The 14,417-nt window shown below is 45.8% G+C and overlaps 1 protein-coding gene, 1 long non-coding RNA gene and 1 other non-coding gene across 6 annotated transcripts in view; 1 reads left to right on the forward strand and 2 right to left on the reverse strand.

Moving 5' to 3' along the window:
* Positions 1-257: 257 nt before the first annotated feature.
* Positions 258-3,188, reverse strand: LOC101054192 (uncharacterized). The gene is made up of 3 exons (XR_005579349.2): positions 2,880-3,188; positions 2,347-2,512; positions 258-447 (listed from the first exon to the last, which is right to left on the reverse strand). It is a non-coding gene; the product is annotated as an uncharacterized LOC101054192 (long non-coding RNA).
* Positions 532-601, reverse strand: LOC120365832 (small nucleolar RNA SNORD123). The gene has a single exon (XR_005580681.1). It is a non-coding gene; the product is annotated as a small nucleolar RNA SNORD123 (small nucleolar RNA).
* A 97-nt stretch (positions 3,189-3,285) lies between the features above and the next one.
* The window catches only part of SEMA5A (semaphorin 5A), a 505,914-nt gene continuing 494,782 nt past the window's right edge, over positions 3,286-14,417 (forward strand). For 3 of the 4 annotated variants that reach the window (XM_074387337.1, XM_003932501.4, XM_074387338.1), the window contains exon 1: positions 3,286-3,773. The gene's annotated coding sequence lies outside the window, so the exon portion shown is untranslated. Of the gene's footprint in view, positions 3,774-3,803; positions 4,033-14,417 lie in introns of those variants that run through there. The other variant, XM_074387336.1, reaches the window with a different exon arrangement.

A 14,417-nucleotide genomic window follows, 5' to 3' on the forward strand; every position in this document is an offset into this window, starting at 1 on the left:
CAATAAAGCAGTACGAGGCAAGCTTAGTGAGACATCAAGCTTCACATCTTTGTAGCAATGTTTAGCATTAGGAAAACGACTGATGGGACTGATCAGATGATCTATTCATTTCTTCAGTTCTTAAATGCCATGGATCTAAAATAATGAAAACAAAGTATAAAGAGAACACTCTAGGAGGATGATTGTAATGTGTCTCCTGGCTCTTTGGTAGGAAAATCCAGTTAAGATGTAAATGTCAAGAGACCACAATTTTGGGATTGAGGTTTTTCTAAAATTTTAATACAATCTTATCACATCTTAAAGACCACAGATACCGAGCTTTTCCTTTGAAGGTCACTCATGGCCCACAGTCAAGTCCTGACTTCTTCCAGGTGGTGTTCTTTCCAGCCCCCCTCCCTGTTCCTCAGTCTGAGATGGCAGCTTAGGGATGTGGCTGAAATTCAGGCACTAGGGAGGGAGTAAAGACGAGACAAAATTGGTCAGTTAGTTCAGAAACGGAAATGATTTTTCATAGTTCCAAACGGAAATTGAGGTGAATCAGGAAATGGATGGCGTTTTTCAAGTCACATGAATCAGCGCCCCAGAATTCATCATTTTCACCAAGTGTTCTGTTGGTTTCATCATTCTTTCACATTGGGTGCATGGCTCAGGTAAAACAGTTTAGGGAGAGCTAGATTTTATTTTGAAAAGAAGAGAATTAAACATTTTTTTGTTTCATAATGTGATGAGATGCAGTTTCATGCAGGTAACTCTAGCAAGCAAGAACTTTACAAAGAAATAAAAAGAAATTTTGCTTAGAAAAAGGAAATACTTGTGGATACTTCAAAATGACTTTATTTATGGAGAACCTGCTTATATGCTGGGTGCTTGATGAGTATTTTACACAGATTATCTTCTTTCTCCTTTCAAGAAGACAACTGACTTCACCTGCCAGGTTGATGTGTTTAAGTTCCAGGTGAAGAGGCTATAGCTCAGAAAAGTTAAAGAACTTTCCGCAGGTTAAAACTCAAAATTATACCCTCAATTTAGATCTATTTCATTTTAAAATAAGGATGCACTCTAAATTATAATTTAGTTTATTTTCCTGCTCATTAGCAATTATTTTGTAATTCATCATCACTAAAATATACATACTCTAACGATGTATTGTTGCAGCCTGTAAACAGCAAAACTGAATTCAACTGCCCCCCACCAACATACACACAAAATTACGTAATGTATCCAGTTAAATGTTATGCCATCAGACCTACTGGGTTAAGGTTAGAAAGCTGTCTTCTTCCCCCTGCTTAGCTCTATATACCAAGAATTTTTTGCCTTTTTTATTTTTTATTTTTTTTTTTAGTATGAACTGCAATGTTCAGAGGTAAGAATAGGGTTGGCTGAATACATTCTACATTGAGTTCTAATTTCTCTCCCTCATTCTGGCCACACAGGCTCCACAGGTCCATACAAAGGCTGCAGAATCCAAGCAGAAGGCAGCTTCCTCCCTACATCCTCCCCTCTAGAAGCAGCCCGGCAAGACCTTGGCCTGCCTCTTCCTCGCAGGGAGGCTCCCAGGCCCCTGTGCCACGTAGGCAAGAGAGTCGGAATGTCTGGAATGGAACTAGTGCCTTAAGTGCCAAGCAACGGAAGAGAGAACGGTTAAGGTTCTGGTTCAGGTCCCAGGAGCCTGCAGCTGCCACCCAGCAGGCCGGGAGCCCCCGCCACAACACAGGGAGGAACGCTTGCCAAGGAGGCCTGCTCAGCTACTGACACTTGCTCCCAGAGGTCCTAAAGGAAATCCCCGGAAGGCCTGAGTACCCAGGGCAGCCAGGTCACCTGTGCCAGAGACTGGGCATTTAGAGCTGGGTTGGGCTTCCATAGAAACCATAGGAATTGCTTTCACTTAATTCTTTCATTAAAAAAAAAAAATAAGTTCTAGAAAATAAAGACACATGATGGCAATTTTTATTTCCATCGCCCTGTTAGGTCTGCATGGCTACTGTGAGAACTGTGACACCCTGCAGCCACCAATAGCTTCTTTGTTTTATGGATGAGCTCAGTGGAAGCCTTATGGACGCAGCGGACCGTTCCCAGTACCAGCGAGGCCCATCCACAACCCACCACTGGCTGGAAGGGCGCTGGTGTGAACGTGGGTCCTTGCGGGGTCCCTACCTCACTGCACTTAGGATGGGGCATTCATGCGTATCCTTGTGGAAGGGACCTTGAAGCCTCCCTGTGAGGCGCAGATGGAGAAAAACGGGCCCAGAGATACTGTCTCGCAGCCTCATCCAGTGGGCAAGGGCCGCTCAAGGCCAGTCAGGACTCTGAACCCAAGTTTTATGCCTTATACTCCTATAACCTTACCATTTGCTCTTTTCGCGAGGCTGACCCTCTTCCTCCCCGCTCAACTACCTTCTGGAGAAGCTGAGGAAGTGCACCAAAGTATCCAATCATACAAGCCTTCAAAGGTGCTTTACTTGCTTCCCGATTACAAACTTTTCACCCGAGCACTCAGTAAGGCCCAAAGATCCTGCAAAAGTGCAACAAGGAATATTTGTCCCAGAATTGGACGAATGACTGACCATCTGGGACTTCTCTCTTAACGCTCCGCGTGGCTACCTGGTGACCCCTTCACCTGCCTCCCTGGTTCATCAGATTTGTTCATTTCCTGTACTTAATCCCGCTGAAATCGACCCCAACTAGCCGGAGGTTCAGCCCCAAACCGCTCCTCCGAGAACCCGCAGCGACTCCCTCCTCTTCTGTAAGGAGTGCCCCTCTCAGAACGGATGAGGGTGTCACACAGAATGAACAAAATCACAAAGTTCGAGTTCCGAAGGATAAGATGGCCCCTGTCCCCCACCTGCGAGGCCAGATTCGGGCGAGGGGAGCGCACTTACCTGGAGCAGAGGCCAGCAGATCTGGCGCGCCACGTCTCAAGTCTCGGCCGGCGCCCCCCTCCTGGGTGCAGCCACGTCTGAGTCGGAACCCAGGGCGGGAGGCGCAGCAGGGCCCTGTGAGACGGGGCAGGGAGCCCCCAAAAGTCACCGCACGGCCGCACTCGCACTGGGGAGGCGGGAATGGAACTCCTGAGGTGCAGCGGGGCATCCGGGAGCAAGGGGGGGGGGTCCTGTCCCGGGAAGGGGCGGGACCCGGGGAGGGGCTCGGGGAGGTCAGGCGCGGGTGGGGCGCTCGAGTTTCACGCGGGCAGGGAGGAGACAGAGGAGGAGGAGGCGCAGCGGCGGGGGCGGGGCGGGGGCGGGCCCAGGCGGCCCCGAGCTCCCCGCCCCGCGCTCTCAGCGCCCGCTCGCCCCGCGCGGATCTACTCGCCGGGAAGGCGGCGCTGGTGGCGGCTGTTCTCGCTGCGGCCGCTCCCGCGCGCTGCTTTCCCGCCGCGGGTGGGCTCCGCAGCCCCAGGCCGGCCGCGGCCCTCCACCTTCCCTTTGCCGGGGCGGCCCGGACATTGTGGCTTACCCTGGGGCGCTCCCCTCTCCCACCCGCGACTGCCCCGCGGAGCTGGCGCAGACACCCAACTTTGCCACCTCGCCGGTCGTCTCTGCTGTGCGCGAACCTGCCCACCCACTGGTTGGCCGCGCGCTCGGGGACTCTTTTCCTGGCCCTCAAGCCCGTGCCCCCATTCTAGAGTGCAGAGAGTGGGGGGCGGCTCTGAGGAAGTGGCAGGGGTGGCTGCAGCTGCTGCCTCTACTTCCCTAGCCAGGTGCTGAAGAGGATCCTCGGAGCCGCTCTGGCCCCAGGCGCTGGATGACTGGCACGAGGAGCGCGCCCCGCACCTGGTGAGCGACCCCGCCCGATCCCGTGGCCTTTGGCGGAGCCTTTGACCGCGCCGCGCCGCGCCGCTGGCCGGGACCTGGGGACCGCACGGTCGGCTGGTGGGTGGTGTCGATGTCGGGTGGAATCCATCAGCAGGCACCTGGGCGGGGGTTGCGTGCATAGGATTAGGACCGCCGTCAGTCCCGGGGGCGTCCACAGTTGAGGCAGTGCACAGGTTGGAAGTTTATGTACCCGCCTGCGCCGAGGTCTGATCATGCAGAGGTAAGGAGCCGGAGTATCTCGGTCGGCGAGGCGGGACCCCTGTCCAACACCCCAAAAGGTGCGCCGTGGTCTGTGCGCGTACCCGGCGCGCCTCCAGGCTCGCACCGCCGGGGGTCGGGGACCAGGGACTCGGAAATCGGGACTTGGCAGTCCGGGAGCCGCCACCTCGCAGCCCCGCCGGCTTGGGCAGGTTTTCTTGCTTTCCTTACAGGGGAACCTGGAGGCAGGAGGACTTGGGCTTAACTCTGTCAAGCGCCTTGGTTAATGAAAGACACCAAGGTGGGGATGCAGAGGCCTGGGGAACCGCTAGCCAGGTGGGCTGCAGCCAGGCGAGCCCCTTCCCCCGGCATCCCTGCGCTGCTCCGCGGATTTTGCATACCCTGGCTCAAGGTTTCGGGACCGGAGGCAGATCGGGCCCCAGAGGGAACTGTTTCTCCCAAGATGCGCGTGGGAACAGTCGTGGAGGAGCGATTCCGGGCTCGCTCCCCGCGGCCCTGGGTGCCTGGCTTGGCGCGGTCACACGCCGGTTCCCCGGGCTTTGGCGGGAAGCGCGTTCACCGCCTCGCGGGTTCCTTGCTTTGTACCTGGATGCGGCGGCTGGAGTTGGGATTTAACTTTCCTGTGCCTGCGGCGTCCTCGTGGTCCCCGGCAGGGGGCGCTGCGAGCGAGCGCTCGGAGGGTGAGCAGCCACAGGCGGCTGCTGGGTGCTAGGCGAGAGGGTGGGGGTCCCAGGCAGCAAACAGCAGAGCCAGGCAGATCTCGCAGTACGTTCATTGTGGGGGCTGGGGGTGGGGGGAGCTCATCTGGTGGCGATGGAGAGCTGTCAGCCTTGCTAGAAGAGGGGACAGGAAAGGTGGCGGCCAGATGTAAGTGCTCTAACTGGAAAGGTGTCTTCCAGAGAAAAAGATCCCTGTAAACTCTTCCTGCCTGGCCATCTGTCTTGTTCCCTGTGACTTACCCAGAAAGTAATCGAAATTGAGGGAAGATAACGTGAGTTTTGTTTAATAGTGTTCTGCTTTTTAGGGGTGCTTCAGTTAACACTCCAGGAGTCACAAATGATTGTTCTTGTTTATTGTGAAGAAAGACGATTTTATCTCTCGCTTACCCAGAAGAGCTCTGTCATAATGGCAGAGTTTGGAACCAGCAGCTATGTTATTAATCATAGCCTTTTCATAAGGAAACAGAAACACAAAACCAGACTTTAGTAAGAAAGGTTTTTCAATACCTAATTAGGATTGTTGAATGAGTCGCTAATTAATGCCAGTTTCATTATTTTAGAGAATGTAAATCTTATGACCACTTTGCAATTTTAGTTAAAGCAGATAATACCATTAAGTTATGTATAACTGAAATAAGTTTCTTGTGTGTGCATGTATGTACACCAAAAGAAACATGGATTTTTTTTTCCCTCCAAAAGATTTCTTTTCCTAGTTTTGTTTTTCCTTAGAAAGCAGCCCTGAGTGTAATTTTTTTGGTTCACTTGAAACACAGATTTTTTTTTTCCTTGAGTTTCTTTCTTGTAAAAACTTCGGAGATAGAAGCTTGCTCATTCACGTTGCTCCATGCAGTCACACTAAGAATTTGGATATTCTGAACTGTGGGGTTGAGAAACTGACACCTATTTTTATGTGCTTTTAGCCAATATATACTTTTATTGACAGGGAGAAGATAGAGGATGCTAATCATTTTATGTCTTCTGTGAATTGCAGTAACTTATTTGGTTGTTTTAATGTCAAACAGCTGCAAGATCCCTGCTGAGAGCAAAGGCTTTGGTCTCCTGGGTGGTAAAGCTTGTCTCTGTCCAAAATAAATTTTTGAGATGTTCAGAATTTGGTAAAAATAAACCTGTGTTTTTCACTGCTGTTTCCCTATAAAATGATTTCATCACATGTTTGGGGAGAATGGAACATAGAAACTTATAGCACAGAGGCTGTTAAAACTTATTGAACATGAGACCAAAATAAATACACATTTATACAAACTTCTGCATAAATTTTAGAGAGTCATGGGACTTCCGAAGCCCTGTCCATGGATTTGCAGTAAAAAATTTAGCTCCAGAGTCATGTTAGCCTCCTGGTGAAGGACATATGTTAAAGCCAACAAGACTTTCGCTGTGCTGTGTGCTAGTGGCCCAAAATAAGAGATGCCAGCTCTTTGTGGTCAATGTCAAATGCTCCTGATGTTAGAGAGAGCTGCCTATCTGAATCTTGACAGTTTGATTTAACTTGGTGATTAGTATAACTGTTTCAAATGATTTTTTTTTTGTTCATAAAATCATTGAAATTGAGTATTTGCTTTTGATACAGGAAGATGTATGGGAGGAGCAGAAAACCTTCACTAAATGTCCAGCCAAAGGTATAAAGGCATTCCATGATGCAGACATGATCATGAACCCTATAGTTAACTAATGTCAGAAACTTATTCCAAGAAAAAGGTTTGCGTTACAAAGCAGATGGTGTGCAAGATAGAACAAGTTAGTTTATAATATATCCCAGTCAAGGAATCCATTTTTGTAGTAGTATATGTACCATTATTTGAGTAAAGCAGCCCTACATCCTGCAATAAACCCTCCATAATTCTTTATTCTAAAATTATACCAATTTTGTATTTAAAAATGTTTCTGCAATTGTTGCTATAGTTACCCAGACAAATTGCTTTGGGTAAAATTATACCAAGGTGACAAGTTTTTATGTGTTAAATAATGTTTAAAATGTAAATTACGGTGCCTAACACACTGAGTTATACCTAAGTGCAAAGTGTCTAAAGTGAGAACTTGTCCATTTCTGCTCACCTGCATCTATTTGCAAATTTGTATCAAGAAAGTTAATTGTTTTCTTGAATCCTAAAATGAGCATCTCTAAGTAGTTTTAGTTGTCTTGAGTACAGTTGACAACACAGACAATTTCACATATGTCTCAGCAACATTTTTAAATTGAGTTGCAGAAGTTTCATTGAAAATGAGATTTTTATCACTCTACTGCCTTGCAGAAATGATCTGCTGTAGATAGGGGGCAATCTTCTGTTTCTAATTCCTGTACAGATTAGGAGCAATCTGGGGATAAATTCAGCAGGTGAGATGTGGCTCCTGGGAAGCACTTTGGAGAAACAGATGTGGGTATGCTTGGTAAATATATAGCGTACTTGTTCGATAAATTTTTTAGGAATTGGTTATCCGAATATACAAAATCAATTTCTGATAGGGAGAAAAGAGGAAAAAGCAAAACTGAGTTAGAATATACCTAGATAAACTTCTCAATATCAATGAGCCTACTCAAAACTTGCTTTGATTCAGAACTGAAGCCAAATAGAGGAAAACAAATGAAAACTTGATCCAAGAAAAGGCATTGAATAATAGGAATTTATTTCAACATACTTGGATTGGCACAATCTTTGCCATCTAAAAGATTGTATGGCTAATAGAAACCTGACTGTCTGTTTCACAGAGTATTTTGAAGCCAGGCACTTCAAAGACAAGTTATATTTCACCTTGTGCGTGACATTTACAATAGGAGTAACACAACAGTGGGCTCAAGAAGACAAAATTTTCCCAAAGGAATTGCTCTTATCGTTTTCTTTCTTCTCCTTCTTGTTCTGGCCAAGATTAATGGTGGTTTGACGAGAGTAAAGGCAAACACACTTTATTTCCTTTTCCTGCGTTTTAAAATGTATTAATATAGTATGGTTGCATTTCAAAGAAGTAAAATCATTCTGTTTCTGAACTCTTTTTTTTTCCTGATTGGTTTCCTAGAATTGGTTGCCTGATTAACACTTGGGGGGAAAAAACTATTTTAAATGAGAATAATTTTTTTTTAGAGGCTGAATTTCTTTTATTATCGAAAGGTCATGAACCCACTAATCTTTTATCTTCCCATCTTTCCCTCATTATTTGTCACTGTATTTCTGTAGAATTGGCTAACCTAGGGTTCATGTAGAATAGTGAGGAAGTACACACTGGAAAAATGTTATTTTATGTTGCATTTTTATGTACAATTGAGAGTAAATCACACTACTGTAATAGGTAATTCAATTACAGATATGTATGATAAATAACCAGTAGAGTGATTCTATCAGAAGCCAACTCTATTGGAGAAATAATACTGTATTTGCTGAGATGTGAAATTGAATAAGTTATAGGCGAGTGACAATCAGGATTGCACAAGGACAAATTGTTCACAGAAAATAGAGCCTCTTTCAATCAGTTCAAATCCAGTGTTTGGCAACGATGTATGATGTACCCATGGAAGGAAAAACAGAATCAAGGAAAGCAACTAAGAAAAAATTTGCTAAGCAGCTTCCTGTGATCTGTCTGCAAAATCATAAAAACGAAACTTCTCTTCTTCTGAATCACAGGAGAGACAGCATTCCTCACAAACTGACTTCAAATAAAATTCCACACAAAGAGCTTTTCTTTCTGTCAAAACAAACTGGACATGTGACACATCTTGGAGAAGGCTGCCAAAGCTGTTCAGAGCCAGGTACCAAGGCATCTGACTCCTACCAGTGCCCCCAAACCTGCTGGGGGAAAAGAGGGCATCAGAGGCCAGCGACATTTGTGGCTGGGCATCATGTAAGCAAATGGATTTTAGAGTCACAACTGGCTTCTGTGACTCCTTTTACAGGACTGAGATTTAGGTTTGTTGTAAAACTACTTCTTTTCTTTTCTTTTGAGACAGAGTCTCGCTCTATCACCCAGGCTGGAGTGCAGTGGTGCGATCTTGGCTCACTGCAACCTCTGCCTCCTGGGTTTAAGCGCTTCTTGTACCTTGCTCTCCCGAGTAGCTGGGATTACAGGTATGTGCCACCACACCTGGCTAATTTTTTATATTTTTGGTAGAAATGGGGTTTCACCACGTTGGCCAGACTGGTCTCGAATGCCTCACCTCCAGTGATCTGCCTGCGTTGGCCTCCCAAAGTGTTGAGATTACAGGTGTGAGCCACTGTTCACGGCCTGATTTTCAAGTTGAGAACAATGTTTGTAAATGGCAGCATAAAGCAAAAATAATTGCTCAGTATGCAAAACTTTTTTGTGTAGCAGATATTATAATGAAGCCATTGTTCATGTGGGTTGACATATGAGTCTAAACCATCTGTCATATGAATTCCTAACTGTGGACTTGACTTTAGAAGAACGTTAGTATTGTAGGAGAGCCAGATGGAGTGATGAGCAGAAGCCCATGGTTTAATAGAGATGCTTGCCTGATTGGGCAGGGCAGTGGGAGAAGCCCCCACCTTGAATTGGGTACTCGCTGGCGATGGTCCATCCTTAGGGGACAACTTTCTTGCTGTGCTGGAGAGATGCCAGCAGTGGTGGATGGATTCATGGCCAGAGAATGGGTGGTGTGGGTGGGAGTGGCTGACAGCAGTGTCAGTATCCCTTTGCGGGACTGGAATTGGGCAAAAGCTCGGTGAGGACCCGCACGGAGTGGATGGACCATCCATTTGGACTTGCAGGTGGCCAAGGGCCAGCGGTGGGTCAGAATCCCACATCCGTGTCAGTTCCATGGCTGCTTACTGAGCCCAGTCTTCAAGATGAGGAAAAGTGGAGGTGAAGACAGTAAGGAGGGAGGATTTCTCTTCAAGAATGGCCAGCTATGTGCTCGATTACCAAGGAAGAGCGTCAGAATGATAATACAAAACACACTGCCTGAACAAAGGTCTGGAGAGACATCTGAGGGAAGAAGACAGGCATCTGGGATGTGGATGCCGTGACGGAACCATGCCTGCTCAGTCCGAGTCGGCAGGTTGGCTCACCGGTGCTGCTCGCCGTCAGCTGGGTTTGTGTGCCTGAGACCTGCCATCTTCAGCTGCAGGAAGGATGTGTACCCGAGGCTGGGAACTGGGGAGAGTCCTGTGTGATCCTGGCTCTGTGACCAGCCTCCACTGCAACCACGGTCCCTCCTTTCTGCCTCCAGCGCCCGCCCCCAACCTTGCTTCTAGCCCCCTGGCCTTTGCGTGTCCTCTCCTTCTACTTGGAATGCTTTCTGATCACTTTCTCAGGAGCTCACTGCTACCAAGTCCTGCTGCCTTGAGATCTTTGTTCAAGTGTCCCCGCTTCAGAAACGCGGCTCCAAATAGCACCATGGAAAATAGCCTTCCTCCCCATTTCCTCTCTTCCTTCAGACCCTTTGTCTCCATATCATTTTGCACAACTCCACACACTGCCTTTATTCCTTAAAGTATTTCACTGATATGGACCATCAGCTTAGGAGACCAGTGAGATGGTTTTGTTCATAGCTGTGTTGCCAGCGGTGCCTAGAACAGTGCCTGGCACACAGGAGCTATCGGGCTATCATGGGTGAGTGAATGAATCAGCAAATGGCCTTAGATAGGACGTCTGTAGAATAGACTGCAGTAGAGTATACTGAGACAAAGGGCTATGGCTTAAACAAGACTTTCTGGGGCTAACCATGGACTCTAACGACTACTTATATTCTTTATTTGAAATAAAGAAAAATATTCCAAATGCCTCCAAACTGATTTATTAGCACAGTCTTGAAATACAGATGTCTTTGTAATCTGGCAGGTGGAGGGGTGGGATAGGTACTACGTATTTCTTATTTCCTAATATACTACTATTTAGACAGGAAGTAGGTGCTTGTTAAATGAACTGATGACCTTGCCTGATTTGGAGATTAGCATAAATATACTTTCTGTGTATAGATTGAGTATTCCTAATCAAAAAACCCCAAATCCACCATGCTTCAAAATCTGAAACTTTTTGAGCACCAACATGAAACTAAAAAAAAGTTAATATATATAATGCAAATGTTCCAAAATCTGAGAAAAATCCCAAATCTGGAATACATCTGGTCCCAAGCATTTTGGGTAAGGGATGCATAACCTGTATTAAAACAGAAAAACTGAAATTCTGAGATATTCTTATTTAAAACAGCACCCTTCCCTCTAAGCACATGAATTCCAGGGACCATATTGTATCTTTATTACATATTTTCACACATTACAGAGATTTTAGACATCCTAGAATATTTTTAAAATACAGCAGAGTTTTTATTATATTTCTGAGATCAGGCTAATAAGCCTTGTCATGTGGTTGGATTTATAGATTTAATAAGCTGAAATAGAAGAATGGATAAACAAAGTAGGGCCTATCCCTACAATGGGCTACTATTCAGCAGTAAAACAAATGAACTCTTGATGTATGCCGCAATATGTGTGAACCTCAAAACCTTATGCTAAGTGAAGGAAGCGAAGGAAGCCAGTCACTGAAGACCACACACCACACATTCCCATTTACAGAGATGCCCGAAAAAGGCAAACCCATAAAGATGGCAGGCATTTTAGTGGTTGCCTGCGGGTAGCAGAGGGAACTGGACCTGACTGCAGATGGGCAGCCCAGGCTTTTTTTGGGCTGATGGAAATGGTAAGAAACTGGAGAGTGTCATACAACTCTACTAAAAGTCATTGAATTGTATACTTAGAGTGAGTACATTTAATGGTATGTAGCATATACCTCAATAAAGCTATTTTTAAAAGAGAAAATTCTGGACATCATCTCTAAAATTAGAGTAAAGTTTAAACTGCCGGTGGCCTAAACACGAGTCCTGCTGCATTCACTGGGAAATGTATTCTGTGTTTCCATTACTTGTACAAAGCTCAGTTCCAGGGCCAGTGGGTGCTGGAATGAGCATATTTCTTTGATACTGAGGCACTGTCTTCCTGGGAAGCATATCTGAACTGTGATCTCTATGATGAAAACAAGGGAACTGAGATTGCTTCCGGATGAGACCACATAACCTGACTAAATCAATCAATTATAAACTCATCAGCCAGTCTCACTGCTAATTGTTTGGTACACCCCAATTCCCAGTCATTGCTTAGAGTGTACTTCCCCTCTGCCGATTTTATTGTTTCATGGGCATAGCTCGGGGGAACATCTTTGACAACACAGAATCTCATGGTCTCATTAGAGCTGCAGAGCCTGGGACTCCTAGCATCATTCCACTCAACAAATGAGGTTGCTTTCCTTTGATGGGGGAGAAGCTCGCAATGCCTGCTTCTGTGTCCTTGTATACTTTCTTAGCAAGGCCTTCGCTTCAGTTGGAGAGGCAGGTAACTTCTAACAGTCAGACTCAGTGGCAGAATGCAGATTTTTAAATGCTCAGATCCTGAGTATTTAAAGGTGAGTTTTTTGCTTTTTTGTTGTTGTTGTTTTTTTTCCTCCCCCCTTAGAGAAGAATCAAAGAATTGCTTCTAGCTCTTTGATTCTGCTTTGGCACGTTTTTGCAGTTAAAATGCAAAGCGGAATATAGATTTTGGGTCGAGAGACACACAAATTGCCTGTCGTTCCCTTGCTCTTCCACTGTTTTCTCTGGGTAGGAGTGTCTTTAGCCCTCGCACCTTGTTTACGACACCTTCCATCTGTTTAGTGTGTTCAGATTCTCTCTGCCTCCTGCCACCGGCTTCCTCAGCTCTCTTGCGGGCACCTGGCTCTCCCCACACCAGTTGGTTTCCACATAGTGGCTTTCTGCGGGAGTGTTTACTTTGGCAGTTCATGGTCCAGATATACTCAGCATGGCTTTCGGGATGTGGTCCAGGCTGGCTGGCCTTTAGGGCTCATATGCATTTCTCCATTGGTAAGAGAGCAGTTTTAAAATCCAGCCCTGTGATATTTCAGGCAAGCATTTTTGTGGCACCTAATTTCTCCAGTCTTTGAATTCCTTGTACACAAAATATGACATCAACAGGGTTTGAAGTCCTAGCGCAAGAGCTTTATTGACCTCTTGCCAGGGTCGTTTCTGACCAGCTCACTTTGAACTTTCCTCTTCCCAAACATGCAGCCTAGCTTACCAGCAAATTAATAGTGACATTTATAGAATGACTGTGTTTTTCTATTACCAATCCTAAATGATTACTCACCCTTCGTGAGTGGTAAGGAGTTATTTATGAGGATGCACTCATGTTTCCTTCTGCTGATTAGATGGCAAAGCAGTGGGTGACATTTTTATCTTTTATACCACTTTTGATGGTTTTGGTTAGTCAGTAATACACTGTTTAGGTAGATACTTTTGTGGTTTGGTTTTGTTTTCTTTCGTTTTCAACAAGCTAATGTTCTCTAGATTTCAAGGATAACTAGTTAGCCATTCAGTTACACGGATGAGAAAAATGTCTGTGTTACCAGGACATTTATTTCGTTTTGAAACAGAAGGATTAAGAGAGCAAGGCCATTTCTCTTGTTTTAAAATCTCCTTTAATCATAGATTTGTATTGGTTCTGATAGCTTCAGTGGATCATAATTAAAGCAGCTCATAGTGTTAGTACAGAATTATGTGAAGACATCGTCCTAAGTGGATGCAATGTATTAAACCATTATTTTTTATGATTTCTACTTTTTCTAACCATTTACTTTTCTGAAAAGCATCCAAATGTTTGCCTCCAATATTGATTTTGGACACTCTAAGATGTATGGGGTTTTAACTTTATTTTGGCAGGCTAGAAGCTAGGGAAGGGCCTCGACTGTGCATTTCACAGCCTGGCGGGGTGCCCATGTCCAATGCCTTGTGTCTGCGGCACCTCCTGTCCTCCTGTCACTATTCTGAAGTTTAAAATCAGAATATCTTTGCCAGTGTGTCAATGAAGAGAAAGCTCACTGAAGGTTGAGCCTAGGAATTAAAGATAGACATTTTATTTAACTTTAATATTTCCAGGCTGTAAATATAAAAGAAACATGGTGTTTTACAGAGCAGGGGTCCAGTGCCCAGATATTATTGAACCTTTGCCCAGGACAGGGTGTCTGGATGTCTAAACTGGAAAGGGAATCTTGGACTGCAGTTTCTTGCCCGCCCTGCCCCCAGCATTTTTTTTTTTTTTTTTTTTTTTTTTTTCCTGAGATGGAGTTTCCCTTTGTTGCCCAGGCTGGAGTGCAGTGGTGGGATCTCGACTCACTGTAACCCCCTCCTCCCAGGTTCAAGCAATTCTCCTGCCTCAGCCTTCAAAGTAGCTGGGATTACAGGCATGAGCCACCACCCAGCCCAGACTATGCTTCTTAAAGCCCCCCTCCCTACTTCCACTCCACCTTTGAATCCCTCTCCCTTCTTTCGCCTTCCTACACCTCAAAGGTGGAGCTGAGCCAGTGGGCAGACCTGAACCCAACCCAGGTGGTTTAATTGAAAGTATTCCCATTCTGCCTAGCCACTCCTCCCCTACTCTTGTTTTTTTTGGGTTTTTTTTTTTTTTTTTTTTAAATAATGCATACTTTAAACCAGTGCTTTCTCTAAAGCTTTCTTCACCTAAGAATGTCCCCCTGGATGTCAGTTGTGCAGTGGTCATGGTGGGTTGGGAAAGTGGAGGTGGGCTTTCGGAAGGAGGGGCCCCGTAGAGAGAGAGCCTGTGAGTCCAGGCACTGTGTCTGGCTGGTGCCGCTTTCC

This window comes from Saimiri boliviensis, chromosome 1, assembly GCF_048565385.1.
Source record: "Saimiri boliviensis isolate mSaiBol1 chromosome 1, mSaiBol1.pri, whole genome shotgun sequence".
Taxonomy (NCBI): Eukaryota; Metazoa; Chordata; class Mammalia; order Primates; family Cebidae; genus Saimiri; species Saimiri boliviensis.